Below are 19,643 nucleotides of genomic sequence, written 5' to 3' on the forward strand. Positions count from 1 at the left end.
TGTACCAACTCCTGAGGGACCCATCTTCATTACTATCAGTTCTTATACAAACACAGATATCCAAAATAACAATCTTTTTAATCCCAGCTTTTCCTTAAGAACATAAATTGCATTGCAGTAAAAGAACAATTTACCCCTAAACTATACACAATACAATGGATGAAATCTGAGGGCAGATTTCTCTGATGTGTTTCCATTTATTTTATATCAGCAAGGTGCAAGTATCAGAAATATTTAATTGAAACAGTCATTACTCGGAAACATTATGTACAGGATGTTGGTGAGACCTCTTCTGGGGTACTGTGTCCAGTTCTTGTCACCCTGTTATGTGAGGGAAATTATTATGCTGGAAAGGGTTCAGACAACATTTACAGGATGTCACTGGGAATTCAGAGGAACCTCGATTAACCCCAAATGACACAGGTGGGGAGTAATTTGTTTGGATAATCGAATGCTGGATAACACAGTTTAGGCAAGTATCAGGACATTGCAGTCTTGTTTGGATAATCAACAGTCAGACAGATAATCGAGGTTCCCTTGTAGAGGGTTTGAGTTCTAAGGAAAGGCTAGCTAGGCTCAGACTGTTTTCACATGAGCAGAGGAGGTTGAGTGGTGACCTTATAGAAGTTTATAAAATAATGAGTGTGTAGATAAGGTGAATGGCAGATGACTTTTCTCTGGGGGGGGCGGGAGGTTTCCAAGACTAGGGGGTATATTTTTTAAAGTTACAGGAGAAGGATTTAAAGAAGGCACAAGTGACAATTTTCTTAAAAAACAGAGAATGGCTTGTGTGTGAAATGAACTTTCTGAGGAAGTGGTGGATGTAGGTACAGTTACAACGTCTAAAAGATATCTGGATAAGTACAGAATATAAAAAAAATGTTTGCAGAGATATGGGCCAAGCGCAGCAGTTTAGTTTAGTATTATGGACTGTTTGGACTGAAGGGTTTCTTTGTTGTATAACTCTATGACTCTCCTCAGATGCTGCCTGACTTATTGATTGCTTGCAGCTTTTTTGTTTTTATAACCAGGAAATTCAGGGGCTGTACTGCTGAAGAGCAAAGTATGAGCAAAGGATTGGTGTTCACTTTCCAACTACATTGCACCCTTGCAATACCACTTCTGAGCAGGCAGCTAGAAAACCTTCAGCCTTAATAGTATCTGCAAGAAAAATAATTGATAGTGAACTAATGTTGGGTAACAGTCATTTGGTTACTTGCATCAATGACTCTTTGCATCATTTACTCACTTGATTATTTTTTGTTAATATAATGACAATGTAACTTCAAGTGGTATATGTCTCAAACTCTCCACATTGATAAATGGATCTTTTATTATGCCCCACATCAAAGAAATAAACTTTACACAATTTCCATTTTTGGTTTCAAAATTCCTACCAACTCGTGCCCCGTTCCTTTCCCTGCCATGGCTCCAGTTTTTGCTTTTCTCTACACTCTAACCCTGGTCACTTGTGCATAGCTGACCTTAATAGCTCTGATTTTGATTTTGCCTCCATTAAGATATCTTTATTTGATGTGGCCATGTTTATATTGTTCCTCACAACATAAAAAAACCAGGACGTGGGTAATGTGGTATTACCGAAAGGTCAAACAGATGTAATTACAACTCACTATTCTGTACAAATATTACAGTCACTGGCACACATTCAGCAGTATGGTTATAAAGAGTAGCGTGGTTCCAACAGTATACAGGTATCCTGCTTCAATGACTCAGATTAAAAATGTCTGAGATCTTAAACCTGTAGCTCACATGCTATGATACAGTGCTTATATTATGAACATGCTGGTTTTTTATTTCCATCGTATGGACTGCACAACATCCTTGGATAAGACAAAGGGTGGCCTTAAACATTCACCTGTTCCTGTTTGCCACTGTTTACCTATTATTTACTACCTATGCTATCTAACTCTGTGATCTGCCTGTATTGCTCGCAAGACAAAGCTTTTCACTGTGCTTCGGTACATGTGACAATAAATTCAATTCAATTCAATATGCCTCTTGCAAGTATCCTGACTATGAGACAAAGGGTTCCACCACAGGCAGCCGTGCCTTTAGCTAGCTAGACCTTCAGCTGTGGAAGTCTTTTCCTAAACATTTCTATCTCTATGTTTTTCTCCTTCTTTATGACACTCCTTAAGACCTACCTTTCATCAAGCTTTTGGTCAGCTTTCTTAAAATCTCCTTAGTTAACTGGATATCCAGTAATATTTGGAATGTTATATAGAGTCATATAGTCATAAGCATGGAAATAGACTCTCCAGTCCAACCAGTCAATGCTGAACATAATCCCAAACTAAAATAGCCCCTCCTGCCTGCACTTGGTCCATATCCCTTCAAAACTTTCCTATTCATGTACTTTTAAAAATTACATTTAAACACTGCAACTCTGCCCGCATCCACCACTTCCTCAGGATGTTTATTCCACACGTGAACCATCCTCTGTGTAAAAATTTGTCCCTCATGTCTTTTATAAATCTCTCTCCTCTCACCTTCCAAATATGCCACTGGATTTGAAATCCCCCAGCCTAGGGGAAAGACACCTACCATTAAACTTATCTGTACCCCTCATGATTTTATAAACCTCTATGAGGTCACCTCTCAACCTCCTTCGTTCCAGTGAAAAAAGTCCTAACCTATTCAGCCTTTCTTTATAACTTAAATCTTCCACACCCGGCAACATCCTGGTAAATGTCTTCTGAACCCTCTCCAGATTAATGATACCTTTCCTATAACATTTTTAAGGCACTGTAAGAAATTGAAGAAGGAGCAAACATTACATTACCGTAAAAATAACAAGGTGTTTTTGCCAGGGCTCAGTTGTAGACACTGATCCTTATCATTTTTTTGGCAAAACCTATGTGGGATTGCTGACAATAACACTAGCTTCACCTTGTTATTGTCCTTGTAAAACAGGGTTTCACTTAAATACTAAATATGGATAAACAGTTCCCTGCCTCAAATTTTGAACAGAAACAAAGGAATATTGTAATTTAATATAATTGTTCTTCAAAGTCAGGCTCAAAGGCAAGAATATTGTGTGATGCCTTCCCATGATATGATTTATAGCATAGTGGCTGATGATGTTCCTTTCCCAGTTAGCAGCCACCAGACAATTTGCACCAGGTCTGTTCACAGCTCAGTAACCAGTATTAAATATTCCCAACAGCTGGATGAGTTAGCACTTGTGAATCAGTCTTTGAGGCAGGAGTGGTCCATCCATTTTGAAGTGGTTGTCTACATACCATCCAGCTCTTTAATATGAAGCAACTAAACACTGAATGAATTTCTCATGTTGTAACTGCAGATCTCGTATTCAATAGACATCTCTGTCTGCAAACAATGGATGACCCTTCCCCCCCCACCCCCCACCCCACCCCACACTAAATCTTGACTGCACTTATAAAACTCAGTTAACTAAACCATTAATTAACATGAAAATTAAACTGCGGTGAGAATGCTCCAATGGAATTCTGAAAACCAAGAAAAAAGAAACGATAACAGAACAGAGCCAGTAAAACACTCAGTTGGTCCGGGAACATCTTCGCAGAGAGAACCACGTTAATTTATCAGGTTGATGACCCTCCATTAGAGTTAACTCTGTTTCTTTTAGGGCTGAAATACTATTGTTTCTTTTTTCTTTCTCTCTTTACAAATGCTGTTTGCTGAGTGTCAGCAATTCGTGTTTTTATTTCAGCTTTCCAATACCCACAGTACGTTATTCTTGAGCAAAATGGCCTCTGCTTATATATAGTATCTTTTGTGTCCTCAGCATGTAGCATAGCTAGTTGATTTTGAGATATATTGTTATACAAGTAAATGTATCAAACAGTTATCACGTAATATCCCACAAACAAATGAGATCAATGACTAGCTAATTAGTTTCTGTTAGGTTTGGTCTTGATAACTGGAAAAATTTTTTGACTATTCTATAAATCATATCAATTTCAATCTTTCACCCAAAGCCCTTTTACAGCCTTCCAAACTCTAAAGTTTGAGTTCAGAATCTTTGAAGTTAGAAGGAAGTGGATGGCCAAATTTGTGAAACCATCGCTTGCTAAGGCCTAAATAAAACAAACCAAAAAAAAACTGTGGATGCTGTAAATCAAAACAAAAACAGAAATTGCTGGAAAAGCTCTGGCAGCACCCGTACAGAGAAATCAGAGTTAACATTTCAGGTCAAGTGACACTTCCTCAGACCCTTCTGAGGAAGGGTCACTCAATTGGAAACATTAACTCTGATGTTTCTCCACAGATGCTACCAGTTAAAGTCTAATTGACTTATGTGACCTCTTCAACTTTGCTTGTTAGGGGTGTGAAACTTTCAAGCCTATCACCCATCTTCCAAAATTCCTTCAATTCGGAGAAAGTCCTTAGTTGGATTGGAAAACTGCAAACACAATATCGCTAACCATAAAAGGAAGGAGACAGAAAGCAGGAAACTATCAGTTAGTTGACATCTGTCATTTGGAAAAACCTGAATTTATAATTAAGAATTAAGGATAGTTGGCTCACAATACGGGGTAGACCATTTAGGACAGGGATGAGGAGAAACTTCTTCACCCAGAGAGTGGTGGCTGTGTGGAATGCTCTGCCCCACAGGGCAGTGGAGGCCGAGTCTTTGGTTTCATTTAAGAAAGAGTTGGATAGAGCTCTCAAGGATTGTGGAATCAAGGGCTATGGAGATAAGGCAGGAACAGGATACTGATTAAGGATGATCAGCCATGATTATATTGAATGGTGGTGCAGGCTCGAAAGGCAGAATGGCCTACTCCTGCACCTATTGTCTATTGTCTATTGTCAGTGTCAGGGACCCGGGTTCAATTCCACCCTCGGGCAACTGTTTCAGTTGTATGCATGGGTTTCCTCCGGGTGCTTCAGTTTCCTCCCACAGTCCAAAGATGTGCTGGTGAGGTGGGTTGGCCATGCTCAATTGCCCATATTGTCCAAGGATTTGCAGGCTGGGTGGATTAGTGTATGTGGGGGCCTGGGGGAGTCTGGGTGGGATGCTCTTTGGAGGGTAGGTATGGACTTGATGGGCCAAATGGCCTGCTTCCCCACTGTACAGGTTCAGTGATATGCAAAAATCTTGGTTTCATTTTCAGCAGATGTAATTTTTGTTGGGAGAGAAAGGTTTCACATGGAGTATGACTCACACAAATTGAAACAGGAACTCTTTTGGTCAATTTGAACTTAGTGCTGAGTTTAAATAGATCTCTTTAGTGAGTTTTGAGAAGTTTTGTGGCTCAAGTTGAGGTTCTGGATGTAAGTTTGCTCGCTGAGCTGGAAGGTTTGTTTTCAGACGTTTCTTCACCATACTAAGTAACATCCAGTGAGCCTCCAGTGAAGCACTGCTGGTATGGCCCACTTTTTAATTATGTTTTTGGATTTCCTTGGGCTGCTGACATCATTTCCTATGGTGATGTCATTTCCTGTTCTTTTTCTCAGGGGTTGGTAAATGGGTTAAAAATGTGATTAAAAAAAAGATAAAAACATTGTTATCCTTACCAGGATGCTTGACAGTCATTTTAAATCAAAATGACCACACTGAGAAAGAGAACGCACTGCTTGCAGATACCAACACTTACCAAAAAGTGTCGACGCACCTGACCTCACAACTAGAGAACCGAATCACCCTACTCAAAAAACTTCAGAAATCTGGAGAAATAAATAAGACTGACTTCCAAAAATGAAACCTGACAGATCCTACACACCACACTTCTATAGATTACCCAAAGTTCACAAACCAGGAGCGTCCCCCCCCCAGCCCCCCCATCCCAAACCCATAGTCTCATTACCTGGAACACCAATTTACAGATTAGCCAAAGAGGTACACCAAAGAGTAAAACACTTAGTAGAAGACTCACCCCACTCCATCCACTCCACCCAAGAATTCCTGAAGACCAAAAACACCAAGATAGAAGTGGATGAAATGACGGTCTCCTTTGATGTTACAGCCCTATTCAATCCGGCCAAAGAAACACTGACTATACTATTAGAAGAATCAAAGACATATACACCAAACACCACCAACTTCATCAGCAAGGGCAATATCGTCAAGTTAGTGGACCTATGCCTTACTACCCACTTCACTTTCAACAACAAACCTTCAGACAAACCAACAGAACACCCAAGAGATCTCAGATATCAGGGTTCTTAGCATATCATTGAATCTCTACACTATGGCAGCAGGCTATTTGGCCCATCAAGTCGACACTATATTTCCCATGGCTAATCCTTGGTTAACATGGGCAATTGAGCATGGCCAACCCACCTAACCAGCACATCTTTGGACTGTGAAGGAATGCAGAGACTCAAACAAACAGCTCTGCCAACCAGCAGGCCAGGCAGCATCCGAGGATCAGGAGAATCGATGTTTTGGGCATAAGCCCTTCTTCAGGAACCACACTTTTCAACTCTGGTCTCCAGCATCTGCAGTCCTCACTTTCTCCTAGCTCTGCCAACCATCCAACCCAAACTTTGGGTCCGCTACTTACATGACACCTTTGTCATCCCTAAATGAAACAAATTAGAGGAAACCTTCACGACTACCAACAATACCCTTACCAGCATAAGATTCACGAAAGAGGAGGAAAACAACAACAAACGGCCATTCCTAGACGCTGCAGTAGAGCGAACAGCCAATGGGGAACTTCAAACCAGCGTCAACAGGAAAACAACACATAAGGAGCAAATACTGAATTCTTAAAACATTCACAAACGAAGCTGCATCAGAACATTATTTCAATGAGCCACCACACACTGCAGCACAGAGGAACTACAAAGAGTAGAGGAAAAATCACTTATACAGTGTATTCAAAAAGAATGGGTACCCAATGAGCACAGTCCACCAATTTCTCAGCAACAAACACAAACAAGTAGACAAAACATGTCCCTAGCCTCTCTCCCCTACATCAAAGCCATCTCAGAAATGACTGCCAAACTTCTCAGACCCTTGGCATCATGGTAGCCCACAAACCCACCAACACGTTAAAACAGCAGCTAATGAACTTGAAAGACCTTATACAGGCAACAAGCAAAACTAATGTAATTTACAAAATACCTTGTAAGAACTGTAGCAAACATTACATTGGACAAACAGGCAGAAAACTAGCTGCCACCATACTTGAACATCAACTAGCCACAAAAAGACATGACCCACTGTCAGTAGTATCTTGACATGCAGATGAGGAAGGACACTACTTTGACTGGGACAACACATCCATCCTAGAACAAGCCAAATAGAGACACGTATGAGATTTCCTAGAAGCACGGCATTCCAACCGTAACTCTATCAACAAACACATTGACTTGAATCTCATTTACCACCCCGAGAAAAAGAACAGGAAACAATATCACCACAGGAAATGACATCACCAACCCAAGGAAACTAAAACACAAATAAAAAGTGGGCCATACCATCAGTGCTTCACCAGAGGCTCACTGATGATGTTACCTAGTATGGTGACGAAATGTCTGAAAATGAACCTTTCAGCTCATTGAGCAAACTTACATCCAGATCTCACTTTGGCTGTTCCAAGAACGTTAACCCACATAGTAGGTGTCATGAATTAATGAAATTGAAAAAAATTCTCTTCAAGTCACGGATAGGCATGTATAGCTCTCAGGACCTTAAGTAGTTTGAATATGCCACTTGATAAAACATATTTAAGAATTACCGGCTGTAGTTGTGAATGAAAGTTAAACTTTAAAAATCTTCTGGACTATATTAATTGATAGGCATTGGTTAGAAAAATCTGCTACTGCAAGTTCAATTCAATTCACTGTGGACATTTTCATAAGTGTGATTATTATGAAATCATGAATGCCTGGCTGATTTTCAAAGACTAAAATTATCTCTGCGGGGACTCCAAGTTTAAACTTTGAAAATTTAAAGAATAACTTTGAGGTTCAGTTCAAAACAAATTTGTTTTACAAGCGATTAACTGCTGGAGGAAATTGAAAAGCACAGAATGAGTTTCATGTGTCAGGGTTTATTTTCACTATCACGTATGTAGAATGATTTGGAAGAGCCGGTGTTGGACTGGGGTGGACAAAGTTAAAAATCACACAACACCAGGTTATAGTCCAATGGGTTTATTTGAAAGCAGTAGCTTTTGAAGCCTGTTGCCTGGTGTTGTGTGATTTTTTTAACTTAAGTACGTAGGAGTGAGAGCTATATTATATTGTTACTTCATTTTCATTTCACATGGCTTTGGAGGTCTGCCCGCTGTGGTTATGGGTGAGTGGTCTGGAGGAGGTATGGAGGCTATCGGGGTTGAGGTAGTTAGGGGTCATCTATTGGCATTTATAGAGTCATAGATGGCTAGGGGGGCAAATGACACAAAACAAATGGAACCATGTCCATGACAATGGAGGGTGCCTTCTAACTAACTCACCTCCACTCTCTCCCATCCCATGGCTGCCTCAACTCTGCCTCCTGTATTGTAAGACCTGACTACATCCCACACTGCCACCTGACATCCAAACCTCACCCAAGATTCTACAAGTTGGGATATTTCCCATCTTGAGTTACCCATCTCGTTAGTCATAGCCCAGCCCTCAAATGATGGCCAAGTTGAGGGTTACAGGCAGCAGACAAGAATGTGGAACTCAGGCCAATATCAGATCTGAAGATAGGTCGCTGGACTTTAACCATCAGCTCTCTACAGATACTGCTAAACGTGATGAGTTTCTCCAGCAATTTGTGTTTGTGTATCAGATTAGTCATGATTTTACTGAGCGACAGAGAAAGTCGAGGAGGTCAAATGGTCTTTCGTTGCTATTCTTTTATGCTATGCTGTTAACATTAGCACCTCCATTACTAAATACTTAGTATGTTGTCTGCATCTAAATAAACCGTGGCTTTGTGACAATTAAATACTCCTGTGAGCTGCTACCCACAACCAACACAGATACAGTTCACACCTTCAGAACTTGGGGTGGCATAATGGCTCAGTGGTTAGCATCGCTGCCTCACAGTGCCAGGGACACGAGTTTGATTCTGCCCTCGGGTGATTGTCTGAGTGGAGTTTGCACATTCATCATGTGTCTTGCTTGGGTTTCCCCTCACAGTTTGAAGATGTGCACATTAGGTGGATTGGCCGTGGGAAATGCAGGGTTATACAGGGGGGGAGGGGGTCTGGGTGGGATGCTTTATGGAAGGGTTGGTGTGGCCTTGATGGACTGAATAGCCTGCTTCCACACTGTTGGAATACTATGATTATTTGGCGGCAGCTTCAAGCTCAGACAGGGCTTCTCACCGTGACAACAGCTCCCATCTATATCCTTGATTGTATCATAAATTTTTTGCATTCTCTAAACCACAAGCATAACCCTACATGTGCTGCTATAATTAATAAATGCAGCACTGAGCAGTGATGTCAGAAACAGGGTACACAATACTGCTTCTCTCTGATAGCTGTGGCTCAGTTAGTGACCCTCCTGTCTCAGTTAGACCCACTTGAACAAAAGCAAATTTTAATAAATAATTTTAAAAATATTGAGAAAAAGAAATGCATGAAAAAAATTCCAATGATGTAGTTAGGGAGTCAGAGCAACTAGATTTCAGGTAAAATATTTTTGTCTTGGGTGCAGACAAAAGAAATGCTATTGTACTGTTCTGATGAAGAGGAAGGGAGTCAGCTCTTTTATTGTGTGGTTTGATATCACTCTGAGTTTGGGTTTATGACAGACTAGTCAAGGAGAAGACAAAGTGAAGAACTGTCTTCAGGATAAGGCTTTACTGTAACACTATTTATTATGCATCAATACTAAATACTTCCAGACATGGTAATCCAGATATAGCAAGTCCTGACTATATTAGGTTAGGGCAAATCTATTTTCCATAAGTGTTCATATCCAAGTGCAAATGTGAGTCTTTCAGTCTCGATTGTTAGCAGCTGGTGATCTCCATGCAGTGAGTACAGTGTAGTATATTCTAACATTACCCAAACTGCTACATTCTTACCCATTGATGCACAGTTCTATGACCTAATCGTCACAAGTTTGCTTTAGGGTCCTTAAACACATCCACAATACTCATGTTGCCCTGGACAATATTTCTCAGTTAAATAAGCACCACAGATTAGCTGGTTGTGAGTTATTGACTAATCAAACTGTTCAGAGAAGTTATTACCTCTGAAACAGGTGGGACATGAATTTGGGCCTCCTACCTCAGAGGTAGCAACACTACCATTGCATCACAACAGCCCTCATTATCTTGTCATGAATCTTATCACATAACTTGTACAAATGATAGTCTGCTGGGTAACCAAGTTTACAATTGTTGAGATTTTAATAATCAACCTGCTTAGCTGCGTTATGACACACCTCTGGAGCAGGCCTCCTGGTCTAGAGGCAACGGTTCTACCACTGCTCTACACATGTCTTCATTACCTGGCCTTGATCATATTGATATTAATTGCTGCCTAGCTATACACTAATGGTCTGCTGCATTCCTATATTACAGTAGAGATCACCCTTTTAAAAAATGCTTCCTTGGTTGTAAGGTGCTTTGGGATAAGCAGAGTCATGGTAGGTGTTATATAAACGCATGTCTTTCTTTCTTAACCATGAATGGTTGAAAAGTTGAAAAATTATCAGGTATCTCCTCTTGTTTTAATTAACTCCAATCGATTGTTCACATTTAGTTATTTTAATGAGATAACAATTGCAGAACAGGTGGTGGTCACTTGATCTAGAATTACTTGCTCACAGAATCCTAATCTGGTAATCCTAGTGCCTTCTACTGGGATCAGATCACCTACTTGCAGGTATTCTGAACTCAAATGGGAATCTCTTGCCTTGGCCTGCTGTCAAGGTGCCTGTGCACTCATACATTATAACTCATTCATTCAGCACCTGTAAGGCATCTCTCCCACTTAAGAGCAGAGCCAACCAATCCCCTGCACCAAACACAAGTCATCACTTTGAAGACAACGCCCTTTGAATGATTACATTACCCTTCATTACAAGATAGACACGGATGGATGAGATCACTCATTCTGCTCAACCATCCAGAAAGACCAGCTCCCTCCAGTCACAGTAACCAACTGTTGCTAAAATGATTTCAGCTGTTTCTCACCACTAGTTAATCCAGATCTCTGTTCCACAGGTTACACATTCTTTGTCATGACTTTAATGCTCTTCACAATGGAATTCCATCCATCGCTCTCTGTAAACTTCAACTCAACCAAAATGTCACTGTCCAAAGCCTATCACACATCACAGTGCATTCACCCATTACATCAATCCTCCAGCTCCAAGTTCCCACAATTAAAATTCTCATCCTTCAGGTTGAATCCTTCCATGATTTCTGGATTCTATCAGAGTAATCTCTTTGAATCCTCAACAAATCCTCCCCCTCCCAATATCATATTCATGGATTTTTCTGGCTCAGTTCCATGCTACATTCCTCCCAAAATGTGGTCTCATTGTTGGCAGGTATATCAGGACCTGGGGGTCACAGACTAAGAAACAGGAGCAGAAATTGCTGGAAAAGCTCAGCAGGTCTGGCAGCATCTGTGGAGAGAAATCAGAGTTAACGTTTTGGGTCTAGTGACCCTTCCGCAGAAAGCTTGGTAGAAAGGAAAATGTTGGTTTTTATGCAGAAGATGGTTAAAAACCAATATTTTCCTCACTACCATCAGATCTGAAGAAGGGCCACTGAAACATTAACTCTGATTTCGCTCCATGGATGCTGCCAGACCTGCTAAGATTTTCCAGCAATTTCTGCTCCTGTTTCTGAGTTCTTTTGTTTTTTTGTCACAGACTAAGAATCTGGAGTGAGGGAGTTCAGGCTGACATGAGAAAAAAAATGACTTCATCCAGAGTGGTGAGCCTATAGCGTTCTTTGCCACAGACAGTAGTGGCAGCCAAAGTACTGAATGTTTTAAAGAAGGATTTATAAGTCTAGCTTTAGGGCTAAAGAGATCAAAGAGTATGGGGAAATAGTGGGAAAAGGTTACGGATCAGCCATGATGAATAGCAGAGGAGGGTTGTATGGCTGAATGACCTACTCCAGCTTATTTTTTCCACGTCTATGACTGTGGTCTAAGGTTCCACTTTCTTCCATGCTCACAAGTAAGCACTTCTATTTTTCCACCCCCTCACAACAAACCGACTTCCCAGTGCCCAGATCCCCACCAACCTCTCCTTGGAGCTGATACATTCCAATCCATGCAGCGCCCTGGTAAATCTCTTTTGCACACTCTCCAAAGCCTTCACATTCTTCCTATAGTGTGGTGACCAGAACTGCATCCATTACTCCAAATGTGACTGAACTGAAGTTTTATTTAGCTGCAACATGACTTAACAACTCAATGCCCCAACTGATGAAGGCAAGCATGTCATACACCTTCTTTACCACCCTATCCACCTACATTTGCCATTTTCAGGGAGTTATGTACTTGCACCCCAAGATTCCTCTGTATATCAATTCTCCTCAGGGTCCTGCCATTGACTGTATATTCAGGTTCCAATCTGTGAAGAGACAGGGGCTCACATCCCACTGTTGCCAACACTTATGGTAGTTTGTGTTCTGAACTTTGTTCTAGGTTGAATAAAAGGAAATCTCCACCTGTCGTCAAGGGCTTTTGTGGTGCAGTGGTAGTGTCCCTGCCTCTGAGTCAAGAGGTTAAGGTTCAAGTCCCACCTGCTCCAAAGATGTGTAAAAACATCTCTGAAAACACAAAGTCGGGTGAAGCTGATCATGATGCAAGTCATAGAATCAGTCACTGCAGTAAATAGTGGTGCAAAGGGTGAAAGTTATCATGTAAATAGGACAGCCTACATCATCAGTGAGGTATGATCACATGACTAAATGTATGGTTATCCACTTTGGTGGCAAGAACAGGAAGGCAGATTATGACCTAAATGGAATCAATTTAGGGAAAGGGGCAGTACAAAGAGATTTGGGTGTTCTTGTACACCAGTGAATGAAGGTAAGCATGCAGGTACAGCAGGTAGTGAAGAAGGCTAATAGCATGCTGGCCTTCATAACAAGAGGGATTGAGTATAGAAGCAAGGAGGTTCTTCTGCAGCTGTACAGGGCCCTGGTGAGACCATACCTGGAGCATTGTGTGCGGTTCTGGTCTCCAAATTTGAGGAAAGACATTCTGGCTATTGAGGGAGTGCAGCGTAGGTTCATGAGGTCAATTCCTAGAATGGTGGGACTACCTTACGCTGAAAGACTGGAGCGACTGGGCTTGTATTCCCTTGAGTTTAGAAGACTGAGAGGGGATCTGATTGAGACATATAAGATTATTAAAGGATTGGACACTCTGGAGGCAGGAAACATGTTTCCGCTGATGGGTGAGTGCCGAACCAGAGGACACAGTTTAAAAATACGGGGTAGACCATTTAGGACAGGGATGAGGAAAACCTTCTTCACCTAGAGAGTGGTGGCTGTGTGGAATGCTCTGCCCCAGAGGGCAGTGGAGGCCCACTCTCTGGATTCATTTAAGAAAGAGTTGGATAGAGCTCTCAAGGATAGTGGAATCAAGAGTTATGGAGATAAGGCAGGAACAGGATACTGATTAAGGATGATCAGCCATGATCATATTGAATGGTGGTGCAGGCTCGAAGGGCAGAATGGCCTACTCCTGTACCTATTATCTGTTGTCTATTGACTACCAATCCGTGTCAAAGTCTGATGCAAAGTCTTATCCTGTACGCAGTAAGACATCAGTGTTCAATAAATGTTTACCAGTGGCCATCAACTTCCAGATATAATTAGGTGACAATCACAGGTGGTCCTAACAGATCAATGATTATCTATAGCCGATCATCAATTGACTACAAACAATATGCCTACTCCATTCATCCAAGATCCGAGTTGCCTGTTCAGCACCCTAAACCCTCCCAACCTTCTTTCATGGTCAATGCTACTGGGATTATCTATAGCTGATCATCAATTGACTAGAATTGGCTTAGACTAGAATAGCAGCCCCATTGACTGAGGGATTAGGAAGTTGTTGAAAGCCAATGCGTTGAGGAGAGTGGAAGTAAAATTGTAAGTGTTCTAGTTTCTTTTTCTTGGAGCATACTAACTTCTCTTACATTAAGCTGCAAAGAAACACGTGGACAAAATGTCAGATACTGTTTATATTGTACTCCTGCAGTTTGATAGAACTCATTTGCCAATCTGCTGTTGGATATAAACATCACTCGTGCCTCCTCATGAAATGTGTTCTGTTGAAAAGATTGTCCATAATAGCAGCAGTTAATATTGTGAGCCATGTTGATAAATCATAAGTAAGTGAATCAAGCCTCCTACACGAGCGAAGGATCAAAAACTGACAATTATATGATATCTTATAAGTTCACTTCTAAACATATTCTGGAATGTTTCACTTTTTTGGTGGCCTGCTAAATGATAATTAACTTCAGGTACCTTCAATTTGTCATTTGTTGCAATGAGTGATTGTGCTCAGCACTGAACAGGATGTTTCTGTAAACAGTTATCACACTGTGACAGACTGCATGCAGCCTGGCACTGTAAAGGGGAGAGCAGCACATTTCTCCTTCAGCCTACATCACCTTGCAATGAAATATTAAATATTTATTTTGCTTCATTGAGAGTCTCGAGGCAAAGGCAATGGGCTAGGAGCTGGATCTGACCAGTTACAAATTTGGATGCAAAGGAGGTCAATGTTTAGCTTTGGTGTTTAGTGACTGCCATGCTGTTTACTCTGCTCATCAGCTCACCCCTCAGTGATCCCCAGCTCGAACATGTGCATGTGGAAATCAGGTAACTTGATGTAGCCAAGCTCACAAACACAGAGCAGGCGAGGGACTGTGCCAGGCAAACCACCTCCAGGTCCATTACAGGATCACTGTCATGGCATTAAAAAGCTACTGTTTCTTTAGAAAATTTGTTAACAGGGTGTGGGCATCAATGGCTAGGCCAGCATTTATTGCCCATGACTAACTGAGTTAAGAGTTAACTAATTGCGCTGGGTTTGAAGTCACATGCAGGCCAGACCAGATAAGGACTGTAAGTGTCCTTTCCTGAATGACATTAGTGAACAAGATGGGCTGAGGTTTAATTGAATAAAAGTTTCACTATATAGAGTGTAGAGTCATGGAAACAGACCCTTCGGTCTTACTCGTCCATGCTGGCCAGATATTCGAAACTAATCTAGTTCCATTTAAAGTATTTGTCCCTATCTCTCTAAACCCTTCCCATTCATACACCCGTCCAAATGTCGTTTAAATGCTGTAATTGTATCTGCCTCCACTACTTCCTCTGGCAGCTCATTCCATTTGTTATGGATATGAACCCAGAGCGTAAGTCCGAGATTCTGGAATACCCGTACACGACAGCTCTATCAAGCTTGGCAAATTCTACATTGTAACGTTGTAAAATAAACACTATTTCACTTATAGCCCATTTATATGCTCAGAGTGTCCAGAAATGTGTAGGCTAGGTGGGTTAGCCATGGGATATGCACAGCTACAGTCTAGGGTGGGGGAGGTGGGTCAGGGTGGAATCCTCTTCTGAGGGTTAGTGTGGGCTGAATGGCCTACTTCCCCACTGTAGGGATTTTATGATTCAAGTCAGGATGGTGTGTGACTTGGAGGGGAATGTGCGGATTATGGTGTTCCCATTCATCTGCTGCCCTTGACCTCTTAGTGATATACGTCACAGGTTTGGAAGGTGCTGTTAAGGAGTCTCGGTGAGTTACTGCAGTGCATCTTGTAGATGATACACACTGATGGTGATGGTCAAGCATGCTGTTCTGTCCTAGATGGTGTTGAGCATCTTGATTGTTGTTACAGCTGAACCTGTCAGAATTCCATCACACTCCTGTCTTGTGCCTTGTTGATGGTGGACAGGAATTGGAAAATCAAAGGGTGAGTTACTCACCATAGAATTCCTAGCCTTTGACCCACTCTCATGAACAAGCTTTATGTGGCTCATCCAGTTCAGTTCTTGGTCAATGATAGCCCTTAGTACAAGAACAGACATTCCTAGAAAAACTCAGCAGGTCGTGCAGCATCTGTACGGAGAAAGCAAAGTTCAGGTCCAGTGACCCTTCATCAGAACTGACTTTAGCTAGGACATGGTAGTACTAGGTATGACTCCAATCAGCTAAAGTATCATTGTCAGTTTTATTAGGGCTCCTTGATATCACTTTCAGTCATGTGCTGCTTTGACATTAAGGAAAGACACTGCCATCTCACGTTTGGAATTCAATATTTTTGTCAATGTTTGGACCAAGCTGTAATAAGGCCTTAATGAGCAGGTTACACTATTTTTAGAAATTTTACACCAAAAGCTTTCTTGACCAAATTCTTACTCCCAGGGACAAAAAGATGTGTGAAAAGATATGAAATTTGCGAGTTGTGAGGATACAGTGTTCTCTGTAAAAAGTAAATTGCTGATACTTCTATTAATAAAAGCAACTAATCTTCTCTCAAAGGTTGCAAGGTACTTTGGATTCAATCAAATTGGATAAACCTGAAAAATCTTGGCCAATTCTTTAATTTTAGAACACATTTGTTACGATTTTTTTTCCTTAAAAGGTATAGTTTTGTCAAATGGATGTGGAACCAATGTAAATCATTGAACAAGCCAGGAAATAATTACTTGAGAGGTTTCATTTGACCATGTTGGAATAGTTGTTGGTTTTTGACAGCTTTGAAAACAAATCTGGGCAGCTGATTGGTGCATGATCTCAAATTGTTAATAGGTACAAAGTTAAAAATCACACAACACCAGGTTATAGTCCAACAGGTTTAATTGGAAGCACACTAGCTTTCGGAGCGAAGCTCCTTCATCAGGTTTCCTGTTTGTTTGAAGTGAATGCAGCTTGTGCTGTTTGAGAGTCATTAGTTATTACAGAATGCAGTAGGAATATTCACCTTAATGTAATTTATGGCACATTGCATACTCATGAATTCCAGTTGGCGAGTGAGTTGTGTACATCGTTTTAAATGAATCGGGTTTTTACTTTCTCAGGAACAAGGCTATAACAATATCATAGCAAGGAGTTTCCTTTCATTTCTGTTGCTGCAGGTGACTAAAAGTAGGCCAAACACCACGACCTGTCCTGTCTCAGTTAGCAACAGCCATTGGTTGTTCAATTAACTCAGTTTGAATTTGGATCATGAGAAGCTTTGCAGCAGATTGTCTGAAAAATTAATAATAGTAAAAACAAAATCCAGCCTTCAAATTAAAAATTAAATTGGCTCACTATCTCAGGAATCAATTATTAAGATGGTTGATCTATTTTAGTTTTCAGCAACACTGGACCAAGTCAAAGGTTGCATTTACTGAATATTAACACGACCAGACTCTCAGAAGATAAATCAGATGTAATGAATATTTGAATGATGTTAACAACCATTATCACAGTTGGAACAGATAAAACAAAAGGACCCAGATCACTGCAGCCACTATGTCTACAAGAAAAAATTACCCATTTCTCATGTCCACAGAGATGTCCCAGAACATTTTGCCTGGAACAGTCTGTTGAATCTGATGCACGTTTGGAAATTTCAAAACTGAGACATTTTTGTAAATGATGTGGAATGGTGTTGGGTCGATGTGGGTACATCGGAACAGATCTTTGGGGATGAATGGTCTCCTCCTGTTCCTCTAGAAGGATACAGTCGACACTCAATTTGAGGTAAAGGGGACTCACTTAACAGGTTGCCATATGAATGAGAAATAGGGAAGAGGGTTTGAGTAAATTGCAGGGACAGAGGCAGAAGGCTGAGGGAGCTCAGCAGAGAATTCCAGGTGACGGGAACAGAATGGATAATGGCTACTGATGGAAGGGTGGGAGTTGGGGATGAGAGTTATTACATATAATTACAGAGATTTCACAGTGTAGAAACAGACCGTTCAATACAACAGGTCTATGCCGATGCTTATGCTCTACGTCAGCCTCTACTCCACTATCTGTATTATCCATCTATTCCTTTCTCCCTCTTGTACTTATCTGGATTCTCTTAAATGCCTTCAATGTTAAAACATTGAAGAACGCATATGAGCACATTAAATTAGAAGGAAACGAGAAAAATTCAGGAAGAAATTGCAAACAAGACCAAATTATTTTTAAAATCAATACTTGGGACACAGAGAGCTAGTGGAACTTGTAAAGGATGGGAGTGATTACAGTGTGGCAGTATACAATTAGGAGAAGCTTATAGAGTTCTGGGTGTGTTGAAGCAGGGAGGTCAGCCACAGGGGCACAACATTGCTCAGGTGAGGCAAGCTGGGTGAAGCAAGGAAAGGACATTTACTTTGGTAATTGATTGGAATTTAGGATCCAGGACAAGGATAAAGGGAATATACTCAGGTTGGCAGCATGTTTGCCACAATAGGTGAGAATATGCAGTATTCGAATCACCATGATCGTATTGAAGGATGGGGCTGGCTTGAGTGACCAAATGGCTTATTTCTGCTCCTAAATCACTTGGTCTTATGTTCAAAGATGGTATTAACAGATGAGTGAACGAATAATTGGATACATCAAAAATGTTGCAGGTTTAAATGTAATCATGCAAAGCCTAGCTAATTCATTTACAGCTGGAAATCTCTGAAAACCTGGTCAAGGATGAAAGACAAGATATTTGTAACCATGACACGTTGTTTGAATATATCAGTATTAACTCATGGCAACATTAGCACAGCAACAGAATTCCAGATGAGAAGGGCTGTCCATTTGGTTTCTTATTTTAGTGTTGTGCTACATTAGTCATGTATCTCTGGGGAGTGCAAACATGTGGCTTGTACAACATCTTTGTTATACAGCAAAGTCCTGACACTATCACCAAACACTCAGCTTCCTCATTCCTCTCCAATGCATGGCAAGGGTCACAAATAGTATCTGAGTACCAGGACCAAAGGCTGCACTGGGCAGGTCCAGGTAACTAAAAACAACACAAGCAACATAAAAACGCTTCCTTTTTGGCTTTTAAACTCATATATTCCTGAATCACCATACTGATTTAAAATGTTCATTGTAATATATGGTTTTACTTTCTCAACATATAGAAATACAGCAAAGAGGAACACATAAAATTACAAAGGGATAGATAGGATGGAAGCAGGGAAGTTGTTTCCACTGGTGGGTGCAACTAGAACTAGGGACACAGCCTCAAAATAAGGGGGATTGAATTGGGGACTGAATTAAGGAGGAACTTCTTCACCCAAAGGGTTGTGAATCTGTGGACTTCCCCACCCAATGGAGCTGTTAAGGCTACCTCATTAAATGTTTTTAAGGCAAAAATAGATGGATCTTTGAAGAGTAAAGGAATTAAGGGTTACGGTGAGTGGGCGGGTAAGTAAAGCTGAGTCCACAATCAGCTATGATCTTTTTTTAAATGGCGCAGCAGGCTGGAGGGGTAGATGCCCTACACTGCTCCTGTTCTTATGTTTTTATGTACCCTGTTCCCACTTCTGCCCCCAGCACTTTGATCACTTTATCCCTATGAAGTAGATTTATCTCCTTCCTGAAAACATTCAATGTTTTGGTCTCAACTACTTTCTGTTTGCAAGTTTCTATGTAGTACTCTGTGTCTTCTCCAGTCACTGGGCTAATTGTTGTCTGTAGTGGCACTATAGTTGAGTGAACAAGAGGGTGTAGTGGCACTCTGATAGAATGAGATGT

The 19,643-nt window shown here is 41.0% G+C and overlaps 1 protein-coding gene across 9 annotated transcripts in view; it reads right to left on the minus strand.

Moving 5' to 3' along the window:
• The window catches only part of fmnl1a (formin-like 1a), a 265,065-nt gene that overhangs the window by 120,277 nt on the left and 125,145 nt on the right, over window positions 1-19,643 (minus strand). The window lies entirely within an intron of this gene.

Source organism: Chiloscyllium punctatum, chromosome 42, assembly GCF_047496795.1.
Source record: "Chiloscyllium punctatum isolate Juve2018m chromosome 42, sChiPun1.3, whole genome shotgun sequence".
NCBI classification, from domain to species: domain Eukaryota; kingdom Metazoa; phylum Chordata; class Chondrichthyes; order Orectolobiformes; family Hemiscylliidae; genus Chiloscyllium; species Chiloscyllium punctatum.